The sequence below is a fragment of the Ruditapes philippinarum genome, unplaced genomic scaffold (assembly GCF_026571515.1).
Source record: "Ruditapes philippinarum isolate M1 unplaced genomic scaffold, ASM2657151v2 ctg4701_1_1_1_1, whole genome shotgun sequence".
Lineage (NCBI taxonomy): Eukaryota > Metazoa > Mollusca > Bivalvia > Venerida > Veneridae > Ruditapes > Ruditapes philippinarum.
The window spans coordinates 22,660-48,784 of NW_026865737.1; the positions used below are offsets into that span (position 1 = coordinate 22,660).

General features: G+C 32.4%; 1 protein-coding gene and 1 long non-coding RNA gene across 2 annotated transcripts in view; one reads left to right on the forward strand and one right to left on the reverse strand.

Annotated features, from left to right (window-relative positions):
- The window catches only part of LOC132730142 (beta-1 adrenergic receptor-like), a 71,040-nt gene that overhangs the window by 12,109 nt on the left and 32,806 nt on the right, over positions 1–26,125 (reverse strand). The window lies entirely within an intron of this gene.
- On the forward strand, positions 15,770–17,809 carry LOC132730143 (uncharacterized). The gene is made up of 3 exons (XR_009625721.1): positions 15,770–15,879; positions 16,245–16,416; positions 17,639–17,809. It is a non-coding gene; the product is annotated as an uncharacterized LOC132730143 (long non-coding RNA).

Genomic DNA, 26,125 nt, shown 5'->3' on the forward strand with positions numbered 1-26,125 from the left:
GGAAAAACCCAAATATTCTTAACTCTGGAGTATGTCTATTCTACACTGCCCCTAGTCCTAGATTTTAGAATTTAACTGTACATAACATTCCAAATTTCATTAATGACAACATTCCAAATTCAGTTCATGACAAGATCATCACATAAAACCAGCAGGAATAGGGTTAATAAACTGAGTTTATTTATTCTGAGAACATAAATCTCATGTTAATTTCTTGTTCTTTGAAAGAGGCAATGTCTCTAGTAAAGTAAATGCCCTCAGAAATTTGAAAGTATTCATGTTGAATTTGATGTTCAACCTGTTTAACAGAAGAGCCAGTGACCTAGAGCTCTTTTCTCTGCACAATTTGGTCTGTAATAAAAAATCATGATAAGCAAATAAAAAAAGCCATAAAATCAGACACAGAAAGGAGTTAAAAATGAGACATAGAAAGGAGTTAAATAGACGAGACGAAAAGAAGGCGAAAAAATCTAAAAAACAATTCCATCTTGTTAACAAATCATCACTCGACTCGTCAGACATTTTTGACATTCTGATTTGTTCCGAAGCCATTAGGCTATTTAACGACTCAGCTAATTGACATCTTAAGTTTTCCGATGCGCTCAATTTCATCCAAAGTTTGTAAGGTCTAGAGAAATAGAGGAGTTCGGTCTTCACACTACCAGCTGTTTATATGATGGTTTGTTTTGTATTTTATTGTGTTTGTTGTCAGATTTTCGGTAATTTTTCTGGAAGATGTCTGGTTCATCTGATATTGTAGGATGATCCCAATGGGTACTGCCGTACTTAATTTTTTTACGGCAAATTTTTACAGCAAATTTTAATAAGAAAAAAAGGTCTTTAACTTTCATTACTTTATTTTACTTGTATTATTATTGTTGGATCATGCTTTAGGCTACTTTAAATGCGACCATATCAGCCTTTGGATGTTAACCAATAGATCTGACCAGAAATTTCCGACTACGTGTGTTAAAGAGTTAAAGTACTGGTGGCCATCAAAATAAAAGTTTAAGTTGATGACTAATGACAATAGCGTACAGCTAGGTTAATCTACCATGTTTGCAGGTAGCGCTACATTAGCATATGTTCAGATTACCATATTCAGTAACAGCAGGAACTACTATCCATACAAGTAATAATGACTTGAATAAATGTCTTGAAAATGTTGAATATATTTGTCACAGTCTGTCACCTTAATGTGATGAAAGTATAACAATGTAGTGTAGATTATCAATGTATTTCCATGACAAATAATGAGGAGATTATAGTTGTATTGCCTTGACAAATAATGAGGAGATTATAGTTGTATTTCATTGAGAAATGATGAGCAGATTATAGTTGTATTTCATTGAGAAATGATGAGCAGATTATAGTTGTATAGCCTAGAGAAATAATGTCCAGATCATTGATGTAATGCCTAGAGAAAAAATGTCCAGATCATAGATGTAATGCCTAGAGAAATAATGTCCAGATTATAGATGTAATGCCTCGAGAAAAAATGTCCAGATCATAGATGTAAGGCCTAGAGAAAAAATGTCCAGATTATAGATGTAATGCCTCGAGAAAAAATGTCCAGATCATAGATGTAAAGCCTAGAGAAATAATGTCCAGATTATAGATGTAATGCCTCAAGAATAAATGTCCAGATCATAGATGTAATGCCTCGAGAAAAAATGTCCAAATCATAGAATGATGTAATGCCTAGAGAAATATTGTCCAGATCATAGATGTAATGCCTAGAGAAATAATGTCCAGATTATAGATATAATGCCCTGAGAAAAAATGTCCAAATCATAGATGTAATGCCTAGAGAAATATTGTCCAGATTAAAGATGTATTGCCTAGAGAAATAATGTCCAGATTATAGATGTAATGCCTCGAGAAAAAATGTCCAGATTATAGATGTAAAGCCTAGAGAAATAATGTCCAGATTATAGATGTAAAGCCTAGAGAAAAAATGTCCAGATTATAGATGTAAAGCCTCGAGAAATAATGTCCAGATTATAGATGTAATGCCTCAAGAAAAAATGTCCAGATTATAGATGTAATGCCTCAAGAAGAAATGTCCAGATTATAGATGTAATGCCTTTAGAAATAATGTCCAGATTATAGATGTATTGCCAAGGGAAATAATATCCAGATCATAGATGTATTGCCTAGAGAAATATGTCCAGATCATAGATGTGATGCCCAGGGAAAAGTGTGATGCCTTGGGAAAAATGTCCAGATTATAGATGTATTGCCAAGGGAAATAATATCCAGATCATAGATGTAATGCCTAGAGAAATAATGTCCAGATTATAGATGTAATGCCTAGAGACATAATGTCCAGATCAACAGTACAGACCTTGATCAAAATGGCATGGATGTGCTAGCTGATGTTGGTCTACACTGGGTTGGTCACATTGGTAGAACCTGCACATGTTGCCAGCAGCAGGCTTAGATTTAACATGTTATACTAGTACCAGCTGTTCCATTTGATCAATACAAAATATTACAAAGATTATGTCTTACAGCTACAGCTATTTTTTTGCATAAAGTAATGAAACAGTGTGCAATGAAAAAAGAATTATCTAAAGTGGGTGGGTGATGTTGTTAAAAAGTTTCAATGTTGTTTTTTTTTCCTGCTTAAAATTATGAATTGCACAGCCCTGCACCTAGCAATAAAGGATGAAAATGAAGACATCAAACTGTATTTGACCAAAGCACTCATTGTTTGGGAGTCTTAAAAGAACTGTGAAACATGGCTCAGCCCTACATATTAATCAATTCCTTAAGACCTTTATTCTTAGATTTATGGCTGCACTGAAGACAATCCTTGCTACCAATATAAAGCCTTTGAGTTATGTGAATTTGATTTTGTTTTAGTTTTATTGTGTTAAAAGTTTTAAGCTTGTTGAAACACTCTCCAGTCTTAACCTGGAACCAACCAGCAATAAATGTAAATCTTCTGTTCATGAAAACAACAGCTTGCACCTAATGTGGTTAATGTACCTGGTGATGCGGCCAGCAATCCTTAGATTACTAGTCCAAGGTGTTAACCACTTGCCACCCTTAGCCTTCCCATTCCAATGTTGTATGAAAATACAATGTTGTATGAGTGTTGATCATGTTTAAATTTAAGAACTTTGGTCTGTAAAACTGCTGCTGGATATTTCAAGGGTTTACTGCAAAACTGCAGTAACTCATATGAAGTAAAGAAGGACTTACATGTACAACAGTCTCATGGTAAACCCTCAATTTTCAAATTTAACTTAAGGTAAGGTAATTACACAAATAATAGGTGATTAGCCCCGTAGCCTGTGAGCGGCAACAGATTATACAACATAAGTCGGCACTTTCATGCATCTGATCAGAGGGTCTGTCACTGTTCACTATCTTGAGTTTTAAATATATATTTTGAAATTTTTCCCTGAAATTTATAAAATTTAATGGTCATGTCCAGATTGAATGATGGACATGATTGTGCATTTAAGATTAATTAACATGGTAATGGTTAAAAATGAAAATTTATAGTTGCAATGTGTATAGTAGTTTTTCTCTTTGTTTTTTCGACAGATCTGAATCATAGTCACAAAACTGTAATAACACATTCGAAATAAAGCACCTGTAAGTGTATAGACATTGGTCTATTTTCAGTTTGCTTTCAACACTTGAAATGAACAGATTTCAGATTCTGATAAATCCAAAAATGATTACAAAAGAATACAGCTTTCTTAGCAACTGAGCTTTTAGTTTAATACAAGTATTAAAAGGATGTCTGTGGTTGAGTAGTAATTATAAAGGTTGTTGACTTCAAACCACTTGCCCCTCATCACTGTGGGTTCGAATCCCGACAGGGACATTGGATTTCCCTCATGTGTCTCCAGGAAGCTGTCCATCTAGCTATTTTGCTGGAAAATCACCATATGACCTACATTGTGTTGGTGCAACATCCCCCCACCAAAAAAAAAAGTTAGATACTTATCAAATATTCAATTTACTGTTTGTCGAAAGTTCATAACTGCGGCACATTTCACTCGGGAAAGCTTACACATATATATAACTACTAGAATAAAATGTGTTTTTATACGATTATCTGAAACCAAGTTGTTCAAGCTATTCAAAGTCCCTTGTTCGTATTTTTGTCTGTAGAAATTTCGTATTGAAAACTCATTAACTTTCTGAAATCGTTTTTAACGAGAAAAACATACTGCATTGTATATAGAAAGTAAATAGTATTCAGCAATTGTAAATAAACTTTGTTATTCTGTAAATAAGATATTTTGTGAAGTAAGAAGGGAAAAGATTATAATAACTGGGCAAAAACAGTTTAAAAATATTTGTTGAATTAGTTACTCTTCAGTAAAAACATTCAGTATATTATCCATAAAGTACATAACAATGTTATTGTTTCATTAAGTATTCAAAAGTGAATTTTGTTGCAAGTATACAAGTTATTTTAAGGGGTATACTTCATATAAAATTTAATTTAAAATTTGGGATAGTTAGCAAAATTGTGTGCTATTGATTGTGAGACCATGATATTTCTGCTACACAGTATCTGTCCAGTCTGGGGACAATCAGATTGATAAACAGTCCCCAACCCCCCACCCCCCTTGCCCACACCCCCCTCAATAATGAATGCCATGATTGTGTAATAATTTGAATTAAGGGGTATCTTCTACAAAAATAGTTGTTGAGATAAATTATCTCAACTGATTTACACAATTCCAGTGGGTGGAATGGTCAGAGGGGTGGGGTAGCTGAAAGAGGGAGGGGGAGATTATTATGCAGATTTTAATAATTCATTTGTCTATGCAGGTGAGAGATTTTTACATAAATTTGCTGTTTTTAGATTAATAAATTGCTACTATTCTCTAAAGATGAGGGAGACTGGAAAAACAAATAAATTGTGCATAATCTAAATTGCACTATGAGAATGGATGCTGAATCAAATTCCTCAGAAATCGTGAAAACTGAAGATGAAAATACAGAATCCCTCCAGGATTTAGTGTAAACATAATACAATATTATGTGGAACAAAACCAATATGTGACTTAGTCATTAGTTGAGAATTTTCTGTGTGCATATACAACACCTACTGTGTGACCTAAATGCATGAAGTTTTAATTACCCCACCCATGACAATTATTATAAGCCGAACATTTCTTGGATTCCTAGGGAAGGTACTCATTATCAGCAATGTTTTTATTCTCTTTATGATTGATAAGCGAATGCTCAATTCTTAGACAATTTGTAGAAGAAAAAAATAATTATGTAAGAAAACTTCAATTTTTTTTCTAATTAGTTAAATGAATGACGATTTTTAGCTCGACTTTTCTATGAAAAGGGGAGCTATCCTACTCGCCCCGGCGTCGGCGTCGGCGTTGGCGTCACACCTTGGTTAAGTTTTTCGTACCACCCCACTTTATTTCAGAAGTATTACAAGTATGGCTTTGAAACTTACCATACTTGTTCACCATCATAACCTCCATCTACAGACAAGAGTACATAACTCTGTCAAGGTTTTTGACAGAATTATGGCCCTTTTTTGACTTAGAAAGTGTATTGAGCTTGGTTAAGTTTTTTGTACCACCTCACTTTATTTCAAAACCATTGGAGGTATTGCTTTGAAACTGACCATACTTGTTTACCATCACGCCCTTCATCAACAGACAAGAGGACATAACTCTGTCAAGGTTTTTGACAGAATTATGCCCCTTTTTGACTTAGAAAATACATTGAATATGGGTAAAATCCACTTATTGCCTTAACCCTTTGAGATATTGCTTTGAAACTTTTAATGCTATTTCACATCATTACCCCCATCTGTACGCAAGAGAAGGTAACTCTGTCAAGGATTTGTTTTAAAAATTAAGGCCTTTTATCGACTTAGAATCTTGGTTAAGTTTTTAGTACCAGTCCACTTTTTGACTGAACTGTTTGAGATATTAATTTGAAAGTTGGAATACTTGTTTACAATCATGATTCCCAAACATGTCCAGGAGAAGGTAATTCTGTCAAGCATTTTTTTTTACTATCAAGCACTAAGAATAGTCGAGCGTTGCTGTCCTACCGACAGCTCTTGTTGTTAATTTTGTGAGTGTGATTTCTATTGATTACTTATAATAGTGCTGTTAACTATTAGGGCCGTTCCAAATTCAAAATGGGACAAGGCTATTTGCACAAAATTAAGGTGCGGGCAAAAGTCTAGTCGTACAGATTATTAGTTATTACACGTATTTATGAAAGTATGAGACCACATACACAGATGGTCACTAATCATTTATATTAAAGACGTCTGGAAATCATGAAATATATGAGAATTTCCATAATACATTCTCATAAAATGTCGTATTTACTTTTTATTCGTCCAATATGCTTCATGCAGACACGTAAACCATGGTCACAGCTTGCCTTATACTCATAGCGGAAATATTCTTTGAAAATGATATTTACAATCAAGTAACCCTACAAAAGCTGTGTTTGATTCATCAACAAATCAAAAGTACATTATTTGTGAAGCATGTGATTTGAATGTGCTGATTGATAAATGCAGTTCTACATTTTGCATGATTTTGTTTTTCCTGAGAAAGCTTAGGGTGATGAGATTTGAGGTTGTTGAGGGGTGAGTTGTAAGGAACTACCTGTGCTTTAGAGTAAACATAAAAACTGTAATCTCAGGACTGGTACATATATAAATTAATTATGCATCTTTGTTGTACGTCTTTAAATATACCTGACTCAGCTTACTGCATTATATCAGTCCTAATAAATTAATATTTTCATTATCAATAAAATACCGTCAAATGTTATCATATCATGACAAAACAAGATTTTTTTTTATATGAAAAACAAATAACCAAACCAAACAAGCAATTACCAATAGGATGTATGCTTTAATGGAAATAATAGTGCTTATGCACTTTTGTTTGTGCATTAAAGTCTGCAGACGCCCTGCAAACTTATTAAATACCTTGTCCTAAGAATAAACCCGGCACAAGCTTTAAATTCTTGTGCTCCTGCAGCTGTTTAAATGCACAAAAAGGGGCCATCATGACCCTCTAATATAATTATAATCATAGCATATCAATAAATAAATTGCAACTTTTCATTGGAAACCTCTTTGTACATTAATTCATTTAAGGAAAAGTGAGCACTTGAAGTGACAGAGAAACAAAATAGTTATATGAATAAATCAAGTGAGCAACATAAGAACAAAATAATTATATGAATGAATCAAGCAAGCCTCAGAGGAACAAAATAATTATATGAATGAATCAAGCAAGCCTCAGAGGAACTAAATAATTATATGAATGAATCAAGCGAGCCTCAGAAGAACAAAATAATTATATGAATGAATCAAGCGAGCCACAGAAGAACTAAATAATTATATGAATGAATCAAGCCAGCCTCAGAAGAACTAAATAATTATATGAATGAATCAAGCGAGCCGCAGAAGTACAAAATAATTATATGAATGAATCAAGCGAGGCACAGAAGAACAAAATAATTATATGAATGAATCAAGCTAGCCTCAGAAGAACTAAATAATTATATAAATGAATTAAGCTAGCCACAGAAGAACAAAATAATTATATGAATGAATCAAGCAGCCCACAGAAGAACTAAATAATTATATGAATGAATCAAGCAAGCCTCAGAAGAACAAAATAATTAAATGAATGAATCAAGCGAGCCACAGAAGAACTAGATAATTATATGAATGAATCAAGCAAGCCTCAGAAGAACTAAATAATTATATGAATGAATCAAGCAAGCCTCTGAAGAACAAAATAATTATAGTAATAAATCAAGCAAGCCGCAGAAGAACAAAATAATTATATGAATGAATCAAGCAAGCCGCAGAAGAACAAAATAATTATATAAATGAATTAAGCTAGGCATAGAAGAACAAAATAATTATATGAATGAATCAAGCAAGCCTCAGAAGAACAAAATAATTATATGAATGAATCAAGCGAGCCGCAGAAGAACAAAATAATTATATGAATGAATCAAGCGAGCCACAGAAGAAAAAATAACTATATGAATGAATCAAGCAAGCCACAGAAGAACAAAATAATTATATGAATGAATCAAGCAAGCCACAGAAAAACAAAATAATTATATGAATGAATCAAGTGAGCAGCAGAAGAACAAAATAATTATATGAATGAATCAAGCGAGCAGCAGAAGAACAAAATAATTATATGAATGAATCAAGCAAGCCACAGAAGAACAAAATAATTATATGAATGAATCAAGCAAGCCTCAGAAGAACAAAATAATTATATGAATGAATCAAGCAAGCCTCAGAAGAACAAAATAGTTATATGAATGAATCAAGCAAGCCACAGAAGAACAAAATAATTATATGAATGAATCAAGCGAGGCACAGAAGAACAATATAATTATATGAACGAATCAAGCGAGCAACAGAAGAACAAAGTGCCGTTTATACCCTGTTTATACTCTGGCTTGTTGGTATGATTGACATAAAGTTTGTTTTATAGTCTGAGAGCTTAATCTGGTACTTCATTAATCTTTGTTTTAAAGCGATGTTTACAGTAGCTTAAGTTACTCCTGTTTAATGTTTTGTGATTTTGTGGCTGATACTAAAACTATCAGATCTTCTTCAGGGTTTTTTTGTAACTTAAAGATGAAGTAGCATTATATAAATGTAAACGTTTTTGAGTGCAATAGAATATATTGTTTTTTTTTTTTATATAATTGGATCAATTTATTTGTATAGTTAACACTTCTGCAAAACAGTTCAATAAGAACTTGTGGTTGATAATAAAATTATCCTCTTCAGGGTTTTGCAACTTAAAGATGAACAAGCATTATAAAAATTTTATTTTTATAAGTACATTTATTTTTGTTTCTTTTTAGTACATTTGTTGTTGTTTGTTTTGTTTTTTACTATAACACATTCATTTTAGCTTGAGATTTTTCTAGAAGCATTAAAGCTAGAATAAGCAACACTCTTATTAATGTCACAAAGGGAGAACTGTGCAAAATTTAGCACAGGTGCCATAACTCTTCATTTACTTATTTTTGTATGATTTCCCTTTACACATGTTTTCACTTTGATTAATGTCTTGCAATGAATCTTTGCTGGAAATAATTTGAAATAAATTTCATAAATATTCATGTAGGGATGTATTACATTATGAGGGAAGTGGGTGGGGGAGTAATTAAGATGCAGAGATGAAAAATATCCCTTGATTCATGATTTAAAAAAGAAAGAATATTCCCATGATAACTTAAATTTCTTAAAATTCAGCAATGAAATTTACTGTACAAATAGCTGCCATGTTAACTCAGAAAGCTCTTAAAATTCAGCAATGAAATTTAGGATACAAATAGCTGTAGAGAGTGTACTTAAGTATTGATAGCTCATCTTTAAGTTGGAATGGATTTGATACAACAACTATCAAGATCTGTTCCCTCCAGATGCTTTCCTGCGGAACTTGTTGTATTTAAAGAAACAGTAATCTTTCAAACATGATGAAATTTTGTGATAGAATATATTTAGAAGATATTCAGCAATTTTGGGATATTAATAGAACATTTTCTAATTTTGATTTTAGTTGATTTTTTTTATATTTTATTTTAGATGTACTGCATAAAAATCTAGCATATTTGAATTATTGATGATTACAATGTGAATATGCCACGCTCAAATGTTAACTCTTTCTGTTATGGCATTCATACTAGGTATATAATTATTATCATTCATTCCAGACAACTATAAATATATAGTTTCAATCAAACATGAAGCAATTATCTACATTTAAACATGATCATATAATTTATATTAAGACAACCATGATCATATAATCTGTATTTCAGATAACCATGATCATATTATAATTTATACTTCAGACAACCAGGATCACATGTTATCCACATTTCAGACAACCATGATTATATAATTTACATTTCAGACAATCATGATTATACATTTATATGATTTATATTTAAGACAACCATGATCATATAATTTATATTTAAAAAACCATGATCATATAATTTATATTTTAAAAACCATGATCATATAATTTATATTTAAGACAACCAAGATCATATAATACTGTATATATTTCAACCAAGAATATCAAAATCTACATTCAAGATAACCATGATCATACAATTTACATTCAAGACAACCATAATCATATAATTGTTTCAGTCATCCAGGAATATCAAAATCTACATTTCAGACAACCATGATCGATCATATAATTTACATTCAAGACAACCATGATCATATAATTTACATTCAAGACAACCATGATCATATAATTTACATGCAAGACAACCATGATCATATAATTTACATGCAAGACAACCATGATCATATAATTTACATGCAAGACAACCATGATCATATAATTTACATGCAAGATAACCATGATCATATAATTTGTATTTAAGAAAACCATGATCATATAATTTATACTTCAGACAACCAGGATCATATAATTTATACTTCAGACAACCAGGATCATATAATTTACATTCAAGACATTATGACCATGATCATATAATTTACATTCAAGACAACCATGATCATATAATTTACATTCAAGACTACCATGATCATATAATTTACATTCAAGACAATCGTGATCATATAATTTACATTCAAGACAACCATGATCATATAATTTACATTTTCAAGACTACCATGATCATATAATTTACATTCAAGACAACCGTGATCATATAATTTATGTTTCAGTCAATCTGTGAGGAATATCAAAATCTAAATTCCAACAACAAGGAATATTGAAATCTATATTTCAGACAACCATGAATCATATTTATATTATCTGTCTGTAGCAGTCTTAGTCCCATACTCTTTAAGTTCATATAACTTGTTAATCATGGAAGAAATGGTACCAATTAACTCAAACTGCTGACATGGCTTATCTAAACTTGCTTAGTATGTACATCGTTTATTTGTAAAAGCAAGGCTGATTATGCAAAGCATTTTTTCCAACATTCAGTTGACATTCTGTATGTCATAAATATCATAAAAAATCATTGCTGAATGTTTTTATAGCAATTTACAAACTTTTGGGTTATTTGTACTACCATCTTAAAGGCTTAGGTTGGAAAAAATACCAGAAGTTTCACTAAGCCCCTGTAGGTACCGTAATAAAACATTGCAGTTTTTACCACATGCAGTATGAAGAAGTCACAGTTATAATGCAGCCGGTGCCATTGCCTTAATCTAGATATCACATGGTTTTGTGGGGTTTTCACTCCCTGTAGCTTGGCAGTAACAGATTATGCAAAATAGCTTACATATTGTTCTTTAATTGCTCATAGTTTCTGTATGCATTTATGACTTGTCAGATTTGATTTATTACCTCCCTGTGTTCATTCATTTGGCAAGGCTTTGTGTTTTTTGACGGCCTTTTTTTTTTGTCCGGGTGAATCTTTTCCTGCACAGCTAGGCATGATGATTTTTTTTTTATTTGTCTAAGTAACATTGGGAGGCAATTAACAAGTGGCACAGTGTCTTCTCAACTTAATTATAAAGCCATTTATTCATTGGAAAGCAGATGGAATAATGACACTGTCTGATAATGATTTTTGGGGGCGCATGCGCAATGCGCCCCCAATGTAATAACGACAAATTCAGATTTACTATGATGTGAACACAATTAGTCAGCTACCTACGCTAAGCAAAATAGTTCCAAAACTTCGCAGTAACTCCAAAATCATAGTTCCCTATCTATTTTAAAATTGACTGGCCAATTTTGTACTAAATTTAGCAATCGTCTTTTAAAATTGTATGTATATTTTTGCTTTACGCGATTTTAATATTACTACGCCAGCGGTCGATCATAGCCAAAGTACTTGCATAAATATAGTACAAATTACATGTAGTCACAAGTTAATAAAGTGTCATAGAACTCAAAAATTTAGCAAGTAATGGAATACGGATTTCAGATCAGCTAACTTTAAAGCTTATAGGGCCTAATGCTTCATAAGTGTAAATTTAAGAAAAACAATGCATGCGTATGAATACGAACTATTTTCGCCCTAACGTCATTTTACCGCAATCGCCATTGTTTACAAGTTCATCCGTGAAAGATAGAGACGTTTATATAGAAGTTCCACGTGTTAAAACGAGTTGTAAGTTTTATCTTACAAAAACCTTATCTCCCATTTACCTTAATGTTGTATAACTTTGCTTGTTTTGCATTTATCCATTTATCAGTGGCGAAATCGTCGTCAAATCGTTGGCGATTCTGGTTGCTTACAAAAAATACAAGGACTTAATACCGGATATGACTTTAAATACAACGTTATTCAAGATGACTGATGTTCATTGTTTATATTTCATAACGTTGATATTTAAGTTGCAATCAAAAGCTGTATTTTTTACAAATTTTCTTCACAATCGGCCATTATCGGGTAAAGCTTTTTTGTACTGAATTGACCTTATCAAATTTTAAGTTTAGCAGTTCCTTCCCTTGAAAGTCCTCCCTCAAACCATTTCCTACCCAGACATTTTTGACCCATTTTTTTTTTATATATTTTTTGGAGGTGAGTTATTTACATCTAGCGTATACATATTGTTGATGCTTACCTTACTGGCATGCGAGCAGTTCCCGTACAAAAATCGTAGTGACTTAAACATTATTTTTTGTTACGCTCACTCACCACAATTTGAATGTTACACATCAATATTCAGCTCGTCACACAAATCATGGAAATTCCATCATGTTCTAAACATAGTATAACCCTTAGTTATGAGGCCTCATATGGGGTACCGAAATTATCCATTATTTTGTATGAAGAGAAGTAGTTCCCGTACATAAAATCTAACCCATTATAATTATACAATTTTATTATATCGGACCTATTTTTCATTTACAATTGTTGAACAGACCATTATCTAAGAGATAAATAGATGTAATTCAGGAAATAGAGCGTAGACTAAACGCGGGTATCAATTACCCGGTACCGTTACCCCAACGCATTCACATGCAATAGCATGCTTGTATGCATTATATTTTACGCATCAAAGCCATAAAATTATTATATATAGTAATATTGGTCAACATTCTGATAATTAAACAAGTTTACATTACATTGCCTACTTATTTGTAAACAGGTGGTATTAGTGGAAAACCCTTTAACAAGCCTCACGTGTAAGTATTTTTGCGCATGCGCACAAGGACGGAATCCCCCAGAGAAAACAAGGTCACGTTTTGACGACGCACAGGTGAAAGTGATTTAAAATGAGATTTTATATACGTACTGCCGAACTGACACTTAGATTTTGTCTCGTTTATGTATCTGCTTGATTTGAAATGAATTTTTGAAGAATGCAAGTAAAAATCAAGCGTTTAAATGAAAAATACGGGTACTGCTTCTGTACGGGAACTGCTCGCATGCCAGTACAGCTTTTTTAAATAAAAAATATACAAGTTCAGTAATGATGTCTTATTACATTTTCTCAAAGAATGAACTGGATCACGGTGCATAATCCATATTTGTACCCTCTTTGCGAAATCTGCTGAAACGGTACCTATCATTCACTGCTTAAAACAAACCAGCGGTGGATAACAATCATGTAAAATTTCATTGTAATAAGGAAAAGAGCTGAGGTATGACACTTAGAAACCACAGAACACTAGATTGTTTTATTTATGTGCTGATTCATCATGTGCCAGTCTCTCATGTACTGCAACTTCATAATAAGCTAAAAAAAATCGACATGTCTTGCCTTGTCCATCACCTCGGCTTACAGACACTTTACCCCCCAGACACTTCACCCTAGGCCCTTTTTTTGCAGACACTTCACCCCTCATTTTAAGAAATTTGAGTAAGGTTATAATTATATTTACACTGGGGATTAGCATTGAAAAACCCTGACATTTGCTTAGTTCTGTGTAACATCTATACGCTACCAGTACAATTTTTTTTGGAAAAAATGCGTTTTGACTCAAATTGATACTACATAACTGACAGGTATTCATGCCACATGGTTAATTTAGAATTTTATCCAGGGAGACATGAGAATTATGCATAATATTTATACACATTTAAAGTTAAAACCATGCATAATATATTGATTTCTTATTGGAGTGAAAAAAATGAGTACATGTACATAAATAATGTTCGGAAGTATAAATGAACTAGGTACAAATATTGCTCTGTCAGATGTAGTTATACTTGGTTTTTATCACATATCACTTATCAATATGAAATCATCCATTTTTATATATGCCAATTTTGGATGGGAATTTTGACAGTAATTTTGGGACTTTAAAAATAAAACATTTGAAAATTTGCTGTCTTTTTTTATTGGGAATGTAAATAGTTTTATAAGGGAAAAATGCTGTTCTATTACAAATAGAATAGATAATAGTTACAAATACTACAAATAATATATCAGGGATTGAAAAACGAAAAACAACAACAACAACAATGCTTAAAAAATATAAATTTCCTACATGTTCTGACTCATTTTTCTTTTTTGAAGACAATTTTTCTTTTTTGAAGACACTGTTTAACTTACTTCTTTCTGGCTAAACATTTGCCAAATATTGCATTGTGACATTTTAAAAAAATTTTGTGGAACATACTGGAATCGCCGCACGGGCTTTTAGTAAGTTTTTACAAAATAGAATCAGACAGTATTAAGCATTGCATTCAACAAATCAACATCAGTTTTGCCCATTAAACACAGGGGAATTATTTTGTGCTCTGTCCTACTAGTAAAACTTGAAAAATGGTTTCAAAAGAATTGAATTCAATTGAAATTTGATTAATTTATGCTAGAAATTTCACACGTCCTGCAGGACGGGCATTTTTGGGAGATTAACTTGTCCAGAGTCATTTTTACTCGTATTTATCATTTATGAGCGGACAAGTGGATTTGTCAAGCCTTGATTAACTGCAAGTGATTAACCACATTATTTCAATAAAACTTATACTACATGTAATTACATTGTTTGAGATAATAAATCATTTGACTTACTAGTGAAATAAGTTTAAGACTGCATAATATTGATATAAAAGTGAATTCAGTTAGTGGGTTCCAAACTACAGGTGGAAACTGTTCTATTTTCTATTCAAGTTTTTTTTTGATGAAACAAAACTTAATCCTGACAACAGTTATATATGCTTAACAGTGTTGTATTTGATTATTTTTAAAATCTGTTGAAAATATTCATATTAAATTCATGAAAAGAAGTTTAAAAAAAAGAGAAAGAAATGAGATTTGGGCATAATTTTTAAGAAGGTAAAGATACTTCAATGAAAAAGTAAGATAGTAACAAAAATCAATCAAACGAAAAAACTCATTTAAATTTCAAGTTGTTCCTGACATGTCTAAGTTGTTTCCTGACATGTCAGAACAAAATTAATAATTTTTTTTTTTTGAAATCTGGTAACCTCGAGCTATGTTCTCTACCGATTGAGCTATGATTCCGACAATTATTACTCACTTTTACAATAATTATTGTTAGTCAATCATATCTGGACATGCAACATTCAACTTACCCATATATATGCCTTTAAAAAGGACTGTTTCGACTATAAATACTTGAAATTATAAAGAAATTGCCCTATTATTCTTTACAGTCTATTGTGTATAGGCTAAATTTAGGAGACACTTGTGAAAATACGCAATGAAAATGAATAATTACATTGAAAATACAGGAAATGAAAATGAGCATTTTACTTTATCAATATTTCTTAATGTTTCAATGAAGTATATAATAAATTAAAAGAACTATTGTATTGATTAGGAAAAAGTTTTTATTTCAGGTTGTGAATAAAGGCTTGTTTGTTAGATTTCAATTGTGGCTCAGTTGGTTGTTTGCTGAGAAGCTGTGAAACATAATTATACAGGCCATTAAGGTAAAAACATGTTAGCTTTTTTTCTGACTTTGATATATATATCCATCTTACTGTAGCATAACAAAGAGAACAATAGAATTCATTCCATAACAATAGAATATGGGGCCATGGCCCTTTAATAAACAAAAGGAAAAAACAATAGTAATGGTCCTTAATCCCTTTTCGGTCACACGGGCAAACATTTTCTTCAAGTAAGACCATACATTATATATGTTAGAAAGTTAAAAAGGAAATGTTCATTGTTATATATATATTTGGTTTGAAAATCTTTGTATATTTATAATTTTGACCAAATAGTTTCTCAAAGTATTTATTTGACATTAACTGACATAATTAGTGGCATATGTTTCTAACTTCTTTTCCAGGAGGTTTTTGTCAGATTGATGAATGTGAAATTAAGAGGACCCATTTTGAGGATGCTTTTTATGAATGGAATCACGAGAGATGAAGTCTAAAATGTGATACTGTCAATGTGACTAACTTGAAGTAAACAGATGACACAATGTTTTTTCAATGTCATGGGCATATAATGAAGAGGTACATGATTATTTGTATACACTTTTCCTTAATAAAATACTTTCTAAATGTTTGACATGTTTAAAGGCCAACACAGGGCTCAAGGTTTATTTAAAATCTGTAAGCTTGGCACTTAGAGCCAATTGTATATTAATTATTTCAATATCTTTTCATTATGCAATCTGTTGATAATTTAGGAACAAAAGTCGATAGCAAAAAACATTTTAGCCCGTGTCATGACCAAACCAACATAATGGGCATCCGCCCAGTCTGATCAGGATCCATACTGTTCGCTATCAGTTTCTCTACTTGTAGTAAGGTTTGTAAGCGAACAGCATGGATCCTGATCAGACCAACCTGGTCTGGATCCATGCTGGTCGCAAACCCATTATGTTGGTTTTGTCATGACATGGCTCATTTGTGACATGTAATTCACTTAAATTGTATTTTGAAATTCAAAGTTTTCATTCCTTTCACCTCAAGGCATTTGACATTGAAATAGTGACTTCATGTAGTAAGCAGTCAGTAAAACCTAATCATCTCATCTTGACTTAGCTGTATATAGATTATCAGAATCACTCACATTTACAAATTTTATATGACTTTAAAAAGTTGTGTTACTAAGCAAATAAATAGATTTAATTGGGGTGACCATAGTCAAAGTAATGCACCTAAACCACTTACCTTTAAAGATATACTATGCTCATCAGTAAAATATTTTAATCATGAAAATGTATTGAATTCTATGCAATTCTTTTTGAATATGTCTAATTTGAATGAATAAACTATGCATTGGAAGCCATGTTCCTTCTTACGAGACAAAAAAAAATTTGGTCCTTCTTAAAAAAACTGTCAGTTTCCTAACAACACTATATATTTATATTGTGACCAACTATAGCATGTGGTGTTTAACATTACATAGCTACTTTATGTAAACACAAACATGCTTATTTTATGTTTACAAAGAGACTGTGTAGCAATTATCAATGTTCTATTATATTTAATATGGATTCTTTAATGTGAGAAAGCAATCCAGCTAGCTTTAAAAAAAGGCGGTGGTTCTACTCAGATGCTCGTTTGTGAATCTGATCAGAGGGGTTGAGCTCTGGCATTGGTCGCGCATTTTTTGGTTTTATACCTTTATAAATCAGAGTAATTCTAACAGAAAAATGCTGAAAAAAGTTAAACATACAAGTATGGAATATCTCGGTCAGCAATAAACTTTTTCAAAACTCTATTTCAGAAAACAGAGATGCTTGTTTGACAGATACAGTAATAGTAGGAGTTATGAGGGAAGATAGAATGCAGTGATAACTATATTGAGGCACCACTTCATCACCAAGAACATGAAATGAATTATCAATGTTTTCAATGTGTTTGAACACCCATTTTAAATAATACAGCTCAGAGTGAATTTTTCAAAATAATTAATTCTGTTTTCAAAGTTTTTTATTTAGATGTTAGTTGATCTTGTCAAGTACTTAATTTTTTTAGGGATGGCAAACAATTACTAAAATCAATACTCGAGTACTCGGTCATTTAGAGTATTCGGTTACTGGGATGATTTCCAATGATCTTTAAATTTTTATCACACAATATCACACCGTCTGCATGCTACCCTTCATTTTCTATTTTAATTCATAGAATTTGTAGCTATAAATAGGATTGCAAGAAATACATATAATAAATATAAGCATAAGAAATGTCATTGACGGCATTTATTATATACCTATAATTTTCTTCCTAAAAACACAGGATTATCTTGAAGCGCAAATAGTTTTTCAACGGTTAGAAAATTCTGTATTATGTTAGAGACAAATACAGTACCATATATGAAAGGCCTGGACTATTTTTATGCTCCCCAAAAATTTCGGGTGAGCATATAGTCGCCGCCTTGTCCGTCCGTCCGTCCATCCCCTTTTCTTGTCCGGGACTTAACTTTGAAACAACAACAGGTATTAACATGAAACTTTGTAGGTAGATAGATCTAATTGAGTAGGTGTGCAGTGCACAAGAACCGTAACTCTGCCTTGTCTAATTTTTGAATTATTCCCTTTGTTTATTTTTACACTTTGAACTTTGTCCGGGACATAACTCTAAAACTATAAGAGGTATCAACATGAAACTTTGTAGGTAGATAGATCTAATTGAGTAGGTGTGCAGTGCACAAGAACCGTAACTCTGCCTTGCTTAATTTTTGAATTATTCCCCTTTGTTTATTTTACACTTTGAACTATGTCCGGGACATAACTCTAAAAGTATAAGAGGTATCAACATGAAACTTTGTAGGTAGATAGATCTCATTGACTTGGTATGCAGTGTACAAGAACTGTAACTCTGCCTTGCCTAATTTTTGAATAATCCCCCTTTGTTTATTTTACACTTTGAAATTTGTCCGGGACATAACCTTTAAACTATAAGAGGTATCAACATGAACTTTGTAGGTAGATAGATCTCATTGACTTGGTATGCAGTGCACAAGAACCGTAACTCTGCCTTGCCTAATTTTTGAATTATCCCCCTTTCTTTATTTTACACTTTGAACTTTGTCTCTAAAACTATAACAGGTATCAACATGAAACTTTGTAGGTAGATAGATTTCATTGAGTTGGTAAGCAGTGCACAAGAACTTTAACTCTCCCTTGCCTAATTTTTGAATTATCCCCCTTTGTTTATTTTTTACAACTTTGAACTTTGTCCGAGACATAACTCTCAATGTAAAAGAGATATCAACATGAAACTTTGTAGGTAGATAGATATCGTTGAGTAAGTTTGCAGTGCACAAGAACTGTAACACTGTCTTGCCTACTTTTTGGAGTTATTGCCCTTTGATCATTTTGACACTTTGAACTTTGTCCGGGACATTACTCTAAGCAGTGGCTTAAGAATTATTACTCTGCCTTGCCTTATTTTGAAGTAATTGCCCTTTGTTTATTTTTACTTTTTGACTTTTGTACGAGACATAACTTTAAAACTATTAGAGATATCAACATGAAACTTTGTAGGTAGCTAGATATAATTGGATAGAACTGCAATGCTTAAAGAACCTAAAGAAAGCCTGGTCTAATTTTGGAGTTTATTACCCTAATTTCATTTTTACACTTTGAATTTTACCTTGGACATAACTCTGATATCATCAGGCAACTTTATAGATGGATAGATCTAATTGAATAGAAGTGCAGTGCAAAAAAAAACATAACTCCGCTTTGCCTAATTTTGGAGTTTTTGCCCTTTGTTCATTTTTTATACTTTCCTGTGTCCAGAACCTTCTCGGGCAGCATCACCCGGTTCAACCGGTTCTTGTTGACGTTGGTTCTGATCTTAGCTGTGTATAACGTAGTATATGGAAACGGCAACCAAAATAATAAAAGGTGTGGCTGGTTTTGCACAAATTACGTATTCATCTGTCAGTCATAATTTATTTCTTGACAGCTACATTTCTTTTTCTGAAATTTCTTATATAAGTGTAGTATAATGAATATCATTTATACTTTCAAATGAAAAGGTATATTATTAAGGAAAATTATGTTTGTAGTAGCTTTCTGAGGCTATGCATTTTTCTACTTGCAATGTTGGAAAATTGTTATCTAGCTCGCCCTTTAGTCTTGCAAGATATCAATTTCCCACCGCTGCTCATAGCAAAATAAAAAGCCTCAGAGAGCTACTACAACATAATATTCTGTATATATATTTTTTTATAATTAACAAGTTTGGGCTATCCTTGAACTTTTTTTTTATTTAATCAAGTTTGATTTTTTTAAAATATATTTATATGAATGCATGCAGCTTTGAAATAGATTTTACTTATGTATATTTGGCAGCAATTTCACATGTAGCTCTTCGAAAAAAAATCACTTGAGCAAAAAAAAATTTATAGGCCTAAAGTGATACCCGTTCTGTCATCATCAGTTTTTGGTTTTTAGCTCACCTGAGCTTGCTCAGGGTGAGCTTTAAGGATCGGTGAATGTCCGTCGTCCGTCCACAATTGCTTGTGAACACTCTAGCAATCGCATTTTTGCCTCAATCATCATCAAACTTGGTCAGGATGCTTATCTAGTTGAAAGCATGGATGAGTTCGAACATGAGTCATCTCGGATGAAAGACTAGGTCACAAGAGCTAAAAAAAAAAAAACCTTGTGAACACTGTAGAGGTCACATTTTTGACCCAATCATCATTAAACTTGGTCAGGTGATAGCTCGGATGAGTTCGAACATGGGTCATCTCTGATGAAAAAGTAGGTCACAGGAGCTATAAATAGAAACACCTTGTGAACACTCTAGTGGTCACATTTTTAAACCAATCATCATCAAACTTGGTCAGAATGCTTGTCTAGTCAATTGCTTGGATGAGTTTGAACATGGGTCATCTCTGGTGAAAAACTAGGTCACAGGAGCTAAAAATAGAAAAACCTTGTGAACACTCAAGTGGTCACATTTTTGACCCAATCATCATCACACTTTGTCAGGATGCTTATCTGGTTGATAGCTCGGATGAGTTCGAACATGGGTCATTTCGGATGTAAAACTAGGTCACCGGAGCTATAAATAGAAAAACCTTGTTAACACTCTAGCAGTCACATTTTTGCATCAATCATCATCAAACTTGGTCAGGATGCTTATCTAGTTGATATCTTGGATGAGTTTGAACATGGGTCATCTCAGATGAAAAAGTAGGTCACCGGAGCTAAAAAATAGAAAAACATTGTTAACAATTTAGCGGTCACATTTTTGCATCAATCATCATCAAACTTGGTCAAGATGCTTGTCTATGTGATAGCTCGGATGAGTACAAACATGGGTCATCTCGGATGAAAAAGTAGGTCACCGGAGCTAAAAATAGAAAAAACCTTTTTAACACTCTAGCAGTCACATTTTTGCATCAGTCATCATCAAACTTTTGTCAAGATGTTTGTCTAGTTGATAGCTCGGATGAGTTTGAACATGGGTCATCTTGGATGAAAAAGTAGGTCACCTGGGGTAGAAATAGAAAAACCTTGTTAACACTCTTGTGGTCACATTTTTGCATCAATCATCATCAAACTTGATTAAGATGCTTGTCTAGGTGATAGCTCGGATGAGTTCGGAAATGGGTCATCTCGGATGAAAAACTAGGTCACAGGAGCTAAAAATAGAAAAAACCTTGTTAACACTCTAGTGCGTCACAATTTTGACTCAATTGTTAGCAAACTTGGTCAGGAAACTTGCCTACGTCATTGCTGGGAATAAATCGAAAACATGGGACATCTCGGATGAAAAAACTAGGTCACAGGAGATAAAAATAGAAAAATCTTGTTAACACTCTAGTGGCTACTGTTGTGATCCAAATATTCTGTTAATTGGTCTAAAAGTTTGTTTTGATGATTTCTAAGTCAAGATCCAACATGGGTCATCTTGATGAAAAACTAGGTCACACGCCCAAATATGGAAAAGCCTTGTTAACATTCTATCTGGTCACATTTTTCGACTCAATTATCATCAAAATTGGTCAGGATGCTTGTCTAGGTAATTGCTTGGATGAGTTCGAAATCGCATGTGAAACTAGGTCACCGGAGCTAAAATAGAAAAATCTTGTTAACACTCTTGTTGCTACTGTTTTGATCCAAGTATCCTGGAAATTGGTCTGACAGTTTGTTTTTGATGATTTCTAGGTCAAGTTTGAATATGTGTCACCTGAGTTAAAAACAAGGTCGCACTGCTCAAATATGGATAATCCTTGTTAACACTGTAGTGGTCACATTTTTGACTCACCTGTCATGAGACTTGGTCAGAATGTTTGTCTAGGTAATTGTTTGGATGAGTTTGATAAGTCAGGTGAGCGATCTAGGGCTATCATGGCCCTCTTGTTTTGTATGGTTTTATTTAAGAAATATTTTGTTCCAGTTATTTACAGATGTTTGTATGATTATTGGATTAAAGTTAAAGTACACTGATTTTCTTGTTATACACTACAATCCATTGTAACATCTTGAAATGTTTTCCATGATATATTACATATATATTTATATATGGAATAACTATATGGTCTCAACCATGACTTTGGTAGTTTTAGCTCGACTATTTGAAAAATATGAGAGCTATTGTAGTAGCCAGCGTCCGCGTCTGCGTTGGTTTAAGTTTATTTTAAAGTCAAATATCTCAATTATTGCTTGAGATATTCAATTGAAACTTACAATAGTTATTTATAGTAACAATGTACATCAGATTGACAAGTTGGATAACTCTGCTTTACAATATTAAAAACTTCACATGCATTTAGGGTCATAATTGTACATGTAGGTTACTGACCAAGATCCATAATTTTATCGAGAATTTAGGCTTATTTTTCTCCCCTTTTTCAACTTAGAATTTAATGGTAAAGTTTTGCTTGTAAGCATGTTATCTCCATAACTACTGAAGGGTTTGTGCCTTTTTTGGGACAATTTTATGCATTCATGATAATAAAGCAGTGATTTACTTGATAAAACATCTTAATCCAAGCCTTTGTACCTTTTCGGTCAGTTTTATGTATTCATTGGTAAGCATTTTTATACTCAATAAACACCCTTGTGACAACTTTTTTCGAATAGTCGAGCCTTACTGTCCTCAGACAGTTCTTGTGTTTGTATATAATAATAACTGAACAAAAGTTTGAAGGAGTTATATTTTCACAAGGTATGCAAACAATAGCTGTTGGTAGGACAGCACACTCAACTATATGCTTAGTGCTTGACAATAGAAGAACCTTGGTTATTTAAAATATTTTAAGTTCACAAAAGGACCAAAAATTTCTTTAAACCCAATATTCTACAGATATAAGCATTGGAGAGAGTCCTAGCTAGTATGCTCGCAAAGAAATGTATAACATTTCAATTTATTTCAAAGCCAGATGTCTATGGAATACGAAAATATCTTGAAGCCATAGGCAATCTTTAACAAATAGGTGCCTGATCGGGATCAAGTGTGCAAAGTTTCAATGCCATATGTCAATGGACTTCGGGAAAAATTGAGGTGATAGACGCCAATGTTCAGATGACTAGGATAATTCTACTTATTCTTATCGAATAATCGAGTAAAAATGTGACATCTGCTTTGAAAGTAGGAATGGCATCTGCTTGTAACAATAGACCACTATACAATCAACATAATGCGCCCCCAGCAGTGCTTTCAGCGCTTTGATTCTATTAATGGAGAGATATGATGCCATACTGTTGTAACTGTCTGATCGAAGATTGTTGTGTAAGGACAGTATTGCATTGACCTAGTAGCATGTTGTCTTATTGTTACCGCAGTTTTCTTATAGACATAAATAAGACAGTATTGATTTACCTTAAATTAGTGGGAGTAAATGAAGGAAACGAAATATAGAAGATTCGACATCCAATTAAGAAAAAAAATCCTCTTTAACCCTTACCATGATAAGTTCCAGTATTGACTGCAGGCGGACCTGTAAATTATCTGATTTTGATACTATCCCTTGTTACTTTAAAGATATAGTCTACTCATCTTTGAGTAAAATAATTTTATCGTAGAAGAAAAAATAATTGAAATCTATACAATTCTTACTAAATATGTCTAATTTTGAATTAAACAATGTTAAAACTATGTATGAGAAACTGCATTCCCTATTACCGGTCAATAAAGTTTTCCCTTCCTTAAATAACTGCCAGTTATTAAAATCATCATGCTTCCTATACTGGTGGCATATATTGTTACCATAGTGCAATAACAGATTAAATCTTATTAAAGGAACTCCACTGAGGTACAAAAGCATAAAGATATAAAATTTGATTTTTTTACAAAGATCACCTAGGGAACTTAAATCAGAAAGATATGCAAAAGATAATTAAGAAATGTACTCAGAAATAAATTTGAAATGGTTTTTTTTTTGTGTAATCCTTAGCCCAATTTGAGTCAAAAACGCTTTTCGATTTTGATCATTTTTCACAATTAGAATCATTATTCAGGAAAAACGGAGCAGACGTTTTGCATATAAGTTATTGGTCAAGACCTACATCAAATATAGAATATCATTCTTGGAAAATTATTTTCAGTTCCATCTAGTCAAAAACACTAAGTGGAGTCCCTTTAATTTGTGTGAGGAATTCACCCATTACATAGAGGATATTTGTTTGTTTGTGTGTAAGATGAAATTTTATTTCATCGAGTGGGCTTTAAAAACAGTATTCTCACGAGTGGCGAAGCCACGAGTGAGAATACTGTTTTTAAAGTTCACGAGATGAAATAAAATTACATCTTACACAACAAACAGACAAATTTTCTTTTTATTTTATGCTTAAAAACAAGTTAAAACGAAATTTCCATAATTTTAACGTTAATATTAAAACTGTTTCTCCCATTGAGAGTCCCATTTATTCGGAATTTCTCATTAAAAAAAAGAAGTCTTGAGCCGAAAAATAAGTCCGCCAATCAACATTAAATGACGGTGATATTTATTAATTTTATTAAAAAAATATGAATGATCGCTTGTTTTGATAATAAAAACAAACAATTCTTGTAGGAGAAAAAGTCCAACCATCCATCCATATTTCTGTTACTTAGTGCGAATTTATATTAGACCTGGCTTTGTAAATTGTAAGCGGCAGCCATTTTTTAAAGTTGTGTATTTCATGGGAGGAAAATAATTGTGTAAGAATCAGAGGGATATAATTTGGATTTGTTAGTCATACACATTTTTAAAAGAAAGAAAACTTATTTGAGGATTGTAACAGACAAAAAATAAGTGTTGACAGATGTGAAAACATTCAGAAAAGGAGCTAGGAAAATGGAAAACTTGGAAACCTGCTCAAGAACGCTGGGTTGATTTAACTTATTCTTCGAGTTAAGGCTGTCAATGCTTTCAATTTTTCATAAAGCATACGGCAGTTATTGCTCGTAGGATACTTTAATATGCCCAAATGTCATCAAGAGCAGTTTTGCATGGGGAAGGAATGTATTTTTGAGACTGTCAAAATGAAACAAAAAAACGAAATTTGGTGATTGGAATTTCATGAATTTGAATGAATAGAAGTAAGTTTTCTTCTTTTTATTACTTTTGACATTTAAGTTATTTATCAATTTCAGTTTTGCTTTTTCTTTAAACAGCCTGACATTGTCAGAATTGTCAGCAAAAATAAAATAGAGGTACCACATGGGGAAAATCTTAAAAAAGTAATTTCGTCATTGAAAAGAGTGAAATTATATTTTGATAATTTTCACTGTGAAATTACCAAATATAATTTTCACGGATAAATCAGTAATCCACTGAAAAGCATAAAATAAAGTACAATAAAGTGATAATATAGACAAATCATTTATCATAGCCAACATTCACCTTGATAACATTTTATTTTTTGAATAATAACTATAATGATAATAATCTTTATTTATTATTTTGTGGGGGAAAACTGTAAGATATTGTTGATTATTTTGAAAATATGGGAGTTTGAGATTTTTTTACTATTTCAAAAATTAGGAAGTTGAAGACGTCATCAAAATTGAAGACGCCATTTGACCATAACAGATAAGACTTTCACCCTTGTTTGGCCGTAAACCAAAATATCAGAAAGTAAAATAAGAAACTTAGTATCATTTCATAATAAGCAGAATATTGTCCTGGGTTACAAAAATATTTGTGTCTGATGTATTTGTTGATTATTGCAGATAATAGAGGTCTAGATATATATACTGTACCCCAATAAACAACACTGAACAGTTATATTTGAGCCGTGCCATGACAAAACCAACGTAATGG